The sequence below is a fragment of the Cucurbita moschata genome, unplaced genomic scaffold (genome assembly GCF_002738365.1).
Source record: "Cucurbita moschata cultivar Rifu unplaced genomic scaffold, Cmos_1.0 Cmo_Scf00066, whole genome shotgun sequence".
In the NCBI taxonomy this organism is placed as follows: Eukaryota; Viridiplantae; Streptophyta; class Magnoliopsida; order Cucurbitales; family Cucurbitaceae; genus Cucurbita; species Cucurbita moschata.
Genome location: NW_019268582.1, coordinates 68,573 through 77,557, shown reverse-complemented (window position 1 = coordinate 77,557; position 8,985 = coordinate 68,573). Strand labels below are relative to the sequence as shown.

The 8,985-nt window shown below is 37.4% G+C and overlaps 1 long non-coding RNA gene across 1 annotated transcript; it reads left to right on the top strand.

Moving 5' to 3' along the window:
* The first annotated feature begins 3,647 nt into the window (after nt 1-3,647).
* Nucleotides 3,648-4,408, top strand: LOC111437796. The gene is made up of 2 exons (XR_002709491.1): nt 3,648-3,791; nt 3,866-4,408. It is a non-coding gene; the product is annotated as an uncharacterized LOC111437796 (long non-coding RNA).
* The last annotated feature ends 4,577 nt before the right edge of the window (nt 4,409-8,985 follow it).

Here is an 8,985-nt window from a genome sequence, read left to right as displayed (position 1 = left end):
AAATACGGCTCTAAAACGGCCTCAGATACCTTAATTGGGGCCAAAAACAGATCCGGGAGGGTCGGAACAGTGGAACTCAGGCTAAAAATAGGTGAGCCAAGCCGAACAGCCGCTGGGAGCCGCCGGAGCGTCACCGGAGGGAGCCCGAGCCGTTTGCACCGAGCTGAGCTGAGGGACCGCCTGCGCCGCTGTGTGATACGTGGCAGCAGTAGAGCGAGCCACGTCATGCAGTAGCGTCGGGTCGAAGCGCGGGTCGCAGTCCGATTCGGGTCGCGAGCTGCAGAAGGCTACTGGGCCAAGACTAATCGTTGGGCCTCAGCTTACTGGGCTGGGCCGCAAGTGTTTGGGTTGCAGGCCGGCTTGATTGGACCATGGGTCTGGTCTCGGGTTGGTTCAACTGAATCGTAGCTTCTGGGCTGGTTTAAGGTTTGGGCCATTGTAGTTGGGCTGGGCCGAAGGTAGAGGCCGAGGGAAAGAATGGGCTGGCTCACCTGAATCCGTGGATCTCGTCTTCCTTACTCGACTTCGGCCGATTTTCTGGTGAGTTTTCTATCTCCTTCACGCGGCATTTCCATTGTCGATTTCGATTCTCTTTCTTCTTTTTCCTTCTTATTTGTCGTTCTTCTTTCTTTTCTGGGAGTTTTGCGACCTAAAACCACAAATCTAAGAACGATTAGGAAAACCCAATTTTTCCGACTTTAGTTACCAACGATGGCGCTTACGAAAAAGCACAAAACATACCTTGAGTTATTGTGCTTTCGTTAGGGATCCTTCTCGTGGTGGTAACTGATCGTTTGGTGTCGGTTTTCGGGTGGTTTAGGGCTCGTCAGAGAAACTAGAAACTCGCCAATGTTTATCCGCAATCTCTCTCTCGTATTTTCTTTCTTTTCTCTATTTTCAGGCATTCTGATAGTTGCTGGGAGTCGTGGGCTGAAGGCTGGGCAAGGTGTGGCCGTCGTTTCGCGTGGGGTCTGCGAAACTCAACCGTCGCCAGAAAACTCGCGAGTTTTCCGACGACTGAATTTTTTTCTTTCCTAGGTCGTTATAGGGAGAGGAATGAATGAATGGATTGCAGAGAGGTAGAGAGAGGAATGAATTGCAGAGAGGTAGAGAGAGGAATGGATTGTAAGAGGTAGGGAGAGTAGAATGAATTGCAGAGAGGTAGGGAGAGGAATGGATTTAGAGCAGTGCAGTAGGGAGATGAATGAATTTAGTAGGGAGAGGAATGAATTTAGTGGAGAGAGGAATGGATTTAGCGGAGAGAATAGATGAATTTGTGTAGAAATTTAAAATAACAGCCATTTCCCAAGAGAGCAGAGCGAGGGTGCCTACTGCCAACGACTCAGAGCACATAGCAGGGAGGGAGAGAGAATTTTCTTTCACTAATGAAGTAAGTATTGGGTTTTGAAATGTCAGGTTTGGGCTTGGGCTTGGGCTTGGGCTTGGGCTTGGGCTTGGGCTTGGGCTTGGGCTTGGGTTTGGGCTTTGGTTAGAGACTAGACAAAGTGTAGATTGGGCTTTGACTTTGGGCCTTTGGGCTTTAATTTCTTTTTTTTTTTTAATATTTTCGGGTTGGGCCGGGTTGACCCAATCATTTTCTTTTTGTACCCGAACCCAACCCAAATCAGATCGGGTTAAAAAAATGGACCCAACCCAAACCCAAACCTTATATTTCGGGTTGGGTCTGTTTGGGTTCTCGGGTTTTCGGGTTGGGTGTACACCCCTAGAGCTGACAAAGAACGGTAACAGGTAATAAACTCCCGGGAAGCCAAGTTGGTTTTCCTTCTTTTATTTATGCACTTATACTAATTTTTAAATAGTTATCTTCACATACCTTAATGATAGTTTTTTTTAGATTTTATTTTACTTTTTATCATGAATGACTCGCATGCCCCAACGAAGTAGCCAATTTTTGGAGATGAATTATGAGGATTCCGATGCAGTTAAAAAGGCTAATTTCAACGTACTAAGGAGGCTAATTACACTTGATACATACTAGGTTGTGATTAATGACAAAGTTATTCTCTTTCGGTATATGCTGCCATAGAGTACCGTGTTCTCCCTCATTTGCATGAATTTGATCTAATTGTTGTGCACTTTCTCACGAAACCTCAAGTTAAAGCACCCATACAAAAGATGACAACAATCTGCTGTCAAACAAAAAAAAGGAAAAATTGACAACGGTCAAACAAAAAAAAAAAACAAATGGCATCAATCTGCTGTAAAACAAAAAGAGAAAAAAATACAACAATTTAATTGAAAAAAAACTTAGGTCCCCTTGTTGTTATAAAAAAAGTACAGCCAGCTATTAAAAAAATATATATATTACAGCAGCATGCTATCATAAAAAAAAGGAGAGAAGCATGTTGTTTAAAAAAAAATAATTAATTTTGAATTAGGGACTAAAGCCATCCTCGGAGAAAAAGTAAGAATTGATTAAAAGATAGGATAAAACTAATTGTTAAGAAGAAAACAAACAGGGAGGGAAGATTGTGGATATAATTAAAAGTAGGGGACCAAGTGAGGGACGGCGAGGAAAGATTGTAAATATAATTGAAATTATCTGGAAAATGTTAATGGTATTAAACAGAGAAAATAGAATATCTGGAAAATGTCAATGAGTACTAAATGGTTTGTATGAAAATAATACTATAACAAACATATATAAATATTTCAAGACTTAACTCATGCAAAGACTCTAACATTAGCATGAAGTATAACATATGGATCAATATAAATCACAAAAACAATTTTGTAGAAGTTCAAACTTGAAACTGATGTCATGGGCTCATATAGGTTAACTTGGATTTCAATGGACTTTCATTAAGGATAACGTTGGGACATCAGCCTAAGCTAATCAGGTAAGTGGCCTTACTATCGGTACGGTTATATTTGATGTTGACACGTGCCCTGTGATTTTGCACGTGTCATATATATTAATAAGTGTGAATTGTTTGTGGATCGATATAATTCTTATATGTTATGTATATGTTATGTATATGTTATAATATGTGAATTGTAGGATAATAATTACGGTACGATGTGTTCAATGATATGTTTGAGATACGATATGGGAAGGATGAACAAAAAGAAATGTAACGATAGGAGTAAGATACGTTCATGAAACATTAAGGTTAAGTTACATACCGAACTGCTATAGATATGAGAGATTGATGAAAGAATATGGTTAGGTTATGGGTAGAAAGGGATAAGTTTGTGATAAATTGATAGAACGATAGCGTTAAGATATGTTCCTCTGATGATATGACGAGGGTACGTTCACATAACGATATGACTGTGATAGGTATAAGAACGTTAAGGCTCTGATAAGTTAGGGAATGATATGACTACGAAGTGTTTATGATATGACAGGTACGTTTACGTAACGATATGATTGTGATAGATATAAGAACGTTAAAGTTCTAATAAGTTAGAGAACGATATGACTACGAAGTATTTACGATATGACATGTTTATGATACAATATATTGTGATGTGATATGTTGTAAGAGCCGTACAACTGGCAATAAGTGAGGAGAGAGAAATGCCAGCTGTACTATCCTTTAGGGTAAAAAAAAAAAGAAAAAAAAGAAAAGAGAGGCGGCGAGGAGAAAAGAGAAAAAGAAAAAAGAAAAGAAAAGAAAAGAAAAGAAGAAAGAAGGAAGAAAAGAAAAAAATGAAGAAAGAAGAAGAAGACAAAGGAGAGGGTAGAGCGTTGGAGACGAACGACGGAGCTGAAGCGCTCGTTAGCAACGGTGGGCCGAACGGTTGAGGAAGGGAGAACGTCGACGGTAAGTCCTAGTGGTGTAATTTTCGTTGTTGTTTTCCAAAACCTTAATACCTTTCACGGGATCGGTGTACCTAGGTTATTGTCGAGGGAAGTTGGTAAGTCCTTATGAAGAAGAAGACATGGGGTGTTGAGAGGAAAGAAAGATCAAGAAGAAGGTGGGAAGAAGAGGCCGAAAACTGAGGGGGCACGACCTGACCCGACCCGACCCACCTATACAGAACCGAAACCCGATTTGTTTTCCCATTTCACACCATCTGATTCATCTTTATTCAGATTTAGGTACTTGACTCACACATTCCATAAATGCCTTATTATAGGAAAATTCCAAGCTTAGTCAAGGGGACACTTGAAGACTCGATAAAGTTTTGGGAAGTCTACGATCAAATAAGTAACCATCTAGAGCAAGTTTTTTTTGTAATTGCTTGTAGGAGTCGGTTTGGATTTGTGGCCAAACAACTTAGTAACGTATTTAGGAATGGATAAAGTTAGTTCATGGAGGTGGTACTTCGATAATGTGTGTGGTTGTACTTTGGTTGTCGTTATGGTTATATAGTTTCGTTGGCATGAATGTGAAATTTCGTATAGGCATATGCAATGGTATGTTTTTATGTTGAGCTAGATGGTTATTATGGTTATTATGTGACTTAGCATGGCGACATGTTGTTGTCGTGGTTCTTTGTTAGGCATTGGGCGTGGGGCTTGGGTAGCCCATTGTTACCCTTTGGGAGTTTGAGCATTTATTAGGTGCTAGTTATTATAAGTTATGAAGCACATAATGACAGTGTACCGTTTTCATAGTCACCCATAAGGGGTTGAGGGTAATCATAGTATATTACTGTGATAACACGTTAGAGACGGTGCTTAGTGGGAATAGAATTAAATTCTGAACGGAATTAAACGATGTGAGAATTAAATGGGAGTAGATACATGGAGAGAGAGGAAGATTAGATTTAGAAATAGTAAGGAAAAAAAAAGATCTGGGAATAGAATTAAATTGCTAAACAGAATTAAACTATTTAGATATAGGAGTAAAATTAAACCCCTTTGAATAAACTACTTAAAAGAATTATAGAATTAGACTGAGAAACTGATTAAAAGAATTAGATTTAAATTGCTTAAAATAATTAGATAGGGAAGTAGAATTAAATTCAAAAGAATTAGAGTTAAAGTTAAAAGAAAAAAAAAACAAAAGAGAGAAGATTTTAGGAAAGAAAAGAAAATTAGAACGGGTTGAAAATGGAGTACTGTTCATATGACAAGTACTGTAAACAGAATTAAAATATAACATAGAAGAGAAATAAGTGAGCGAAAGAAAAGGGAAAGATATGAGAAATTATTATATTTGTATCTATAGGATATAACATTAAATGTTGAATTATACAAGCCACTTGAAATATTAATAATATTGACATATTATTAATTTAAGTTTTAAGTTTTATTATCGTATATAATTTAGAAACAATGAAAACATGAAATTCAATTTTTATTGAGACCGTTTAGAGCCGTATTTCACACGGTTAGTTGGATTATTAATTAAAATGTGAAATACTAACAAAAGGTGACGAACGATGCGATAGGAAGCAAACCTTGGCAACATTTGGTGTAGTTCTCGAGGAACGGGAGCTAACGTTAATTAAATTAGGGAATACTTCGGCTAAGGCCAACCAGGTAAGTGGCCTTACTATAGATAGACTAAAAATTGTATGAGTTACGATGATGTATGAACTATGTCGTTCGATGCGGTATATGAGTTATGATGATGTATGAGTTACGATGATGTGTGGGTTACGATACTTGATGATGTGCGCACTATATATGTAACGACCCGAAATTTTCTACTTAATTTAAGGTCGCTACTGTATACATACCATAAACATTGAATGCGGAAGACTTCATTTAAATTTCATAAAACATAACTTTTATCTTAAAACACAGTCATGGACTTACGTGTTTCGAAAACATCTTTAAAACGACACAACAAAAGACCCAAAATAAAATAAATAAGCGTTTAAGTTTAAAACATCCTACTCTATCTTAAGTCTAAGAAAATAAATACCACTATCCTATGTATGTGCCATGATCTCGAGTTGCGATACCGTCGTCAGCCGTACAGGAATGCCTTGCCTTAACTTGAAAAATGTAGTAGCACATGGCTTGAGTATTTAAAGAAATACTCAGTAAGTGACCCCACTATTGGGGTTAAGTGCAACAATCACATGCAATGAAATGATGGGATCTATCTTTCATTTCGTTTCGTTTCGTTTCGTTTTCCCTACGATGTAATCCTAACAGGTAATTATGGACGTGTACCATATACTCTACACGCAGCCCATACGTGCGAGTATGAACTCACCAACTAGTTCGCACACCGCTGGGCCACTGTCCCTAGCCGGTGGGCATGCTCTAGGGGCCCACCGGGACCCGTTAAAACTAAAACCGTCACGGCAGCGATATGCAAGGCATAACGATCGTTGTCCTGCCATTTGGATGTACGCGTCCGTACCCTCGTGATGGGATAGGGGTATCCCCCCAAATGCATGATCACACAATATGCATGAGGTCCCACTAGTCCTACAGTCATCATTTAATGAACATAACCCCGTGTCACGTTTTCATGCTTACATGTCATTCTCATTCTCATTTCGTTACATATCATACATATTCCTAGCGGGGTTATGTATCATGCAATTTACCGTATTTCATGTCATACAATTCATTCAGTTACATTCCAATACTCATACAACAAGCCATAATCGTACAAGGGTCACACATCGTCACATGCATTCATATCACATCAACTAAGCAGCATAAATAACATACATTCACGTTCACATGATTTCGTACTTAAGCACAATAATCTAGCATACAATGTATCATATCATAACCAAGTCAATAACGTAAACACTTCATAGTCATATCGTTCTCTAACTTACCATAGCCTTAACGTTCTTATACCTATCACAGACATATCATTACGTGACGTACCTTAGTCATATCGTCACAAGAACGTACCCTAACGCTATCGTTCTATCAATCTATCACAAACCTATCCCTTTCTACCCATAACCTAACCGTATTCTTTCATCAATCTCTCCTATCCATAGCACTCCGATATGTAACCTAACTCTAACGTTTCATGAACGTATCTTACTCCTATCGTTACATTTCGTTTTGTGCATCCTTCTCGTACCCTATCTCAAACATATCCTTGAGCACATCGTACCATAATTATTATCATATAAACCACATATTATAACATAACATAACATATAGCAAGTATATCAATCCACAGATAATTCACACATATCAATATATATGACACGTGCAGAACCACAGGGCACGTGTCAACATCAAATATAACCATGCCGATAGTAAGATCACTTACCTAGTTAGCTTAAGTCGTTGTCACGAATATATTCTTAATGAAAGTTCGATTCCGTCGTTATCCTTAATGAAAGTCCATTGAACTCCAAGTCAACCTATGTGAGCCCATGACATCAGTTTCGAGTTTGAATTTCTACAAAATTGTTTCTCTAATTTATATTGATCCATGTGTTATACTTCATGCGAACATTAGAGTCTTTGCCTGAGTTAGGTCTTGAAATATTTATATACGTTTGTTATAGTATTATTTTCATATAAACCATTTAATACCGATTAAAATTTTCCAGATCTCCTGTTTTCTCGTATTACTCTTTAACATTTTCCAGATAATTTCAATTATATTCTCAATCTTCCCTCCCTGTCTCTTACTATATTTCCCTTCTTTTAATTATCACCAGAGTATGACTTTTAATATCATTAAATAATATAAAGGAAAACTACTCAAATGCAAAATCCTTTTAATATCATTAAATAAAATAAAATAAAAGAAAAACTATTGACCTCTTCAAATGCAAAATCTTTTTCTAGCAAAATATCTCACTCCCAAAACTAAATCTGAACTTTTTTTTTGTGTTTGTTTTTGCCGAGATAAATCTGAACCTTTTTTTGTGTTTGTTTTTGGAGAGAGAAGAAATTATGATAAGTTAATCGATTCTATTTTTTTTTCTGCTATTGATCTTAACGATCTTTCTAACAAGGTAAATTGCTAAATAAAACTAAATAATTGGATAAAGAAAAGGAGATCTGAGATATAAAGAAATCTCAAATCTCTCCCATGTAAATCTTGATCATCTCTGCAAACTCATCTCCTATAAATTTTAGGCCGGTATTTCTGTTTTCTCAAATCTAACATTTTTCATTTCTGTTTCATTTGCGTGAGTTGAGGAGAGATTTTTGGGGAAAGTGACTAAGAGAGATGAGGGAATAATTATTTTTATTTACTTATTTATTAATTTATTATTATTATTATTATTTTTTTGCTGTTACAATATATATATTTTAATGAATGTCTTACTTGATATGTTTGATGCATTTTGTGGCAATATGATGAGTATGATGATTGCGTGACATTTACCTTAATATGATGATGTTTTCCATATTGAGCATGCTATATGATGATGAGTGTCATATTGCATCATGTCGTTAGATCGACATAGGACATAACCCTAAGAGCGTGAAAATGATATTAATATAAATATCCACGAGTATGTGTTACCTAGAGTAACAAAGAGATGAGACTAGAGGGTTGTGTCAGAAGAGACATTATGATGGATTTAGAGGGACCTCATGCATATTGTATGTTCATAAGCATAGGGCTACTTCCCCTAGAGATGATGAGAGCGGACGCGCACTGTATGATGAGCGCGAATGCGCACAGGTGCGAATGCACACAGATGAGGGTGTTCATGAGGCACATGACACTATGGGGTTCCGCTGACCTCCGGACGTCGCTACAGATTAGCTTGACCAGAGGGTGCACAAAACGAAATGTTTGAGATAGGATACGAGAAGGATGCACAAAACGAAATGTAACGATAGGAGTAAGATACGTTTATGAAACGTTAGGGTTAGGTTATATACCAGAGTACTATGATAGGAGAGATTGATGAAAGAATACGGTTAGGTTATGGGTAGAAAGGGATAGATTTGTGATAGATTAATAGAACGATAGCGTTAGGGTACGTTCTTGTGACTATATGACTAAGGTAGGTTACGTAATGATATGTCTGTGATAGGTATAAGAACGTTAAGGCTATGGTAAGTTAGAGAACGATATGACTATGATGTAACAACCCAAAAAAATAAAAATA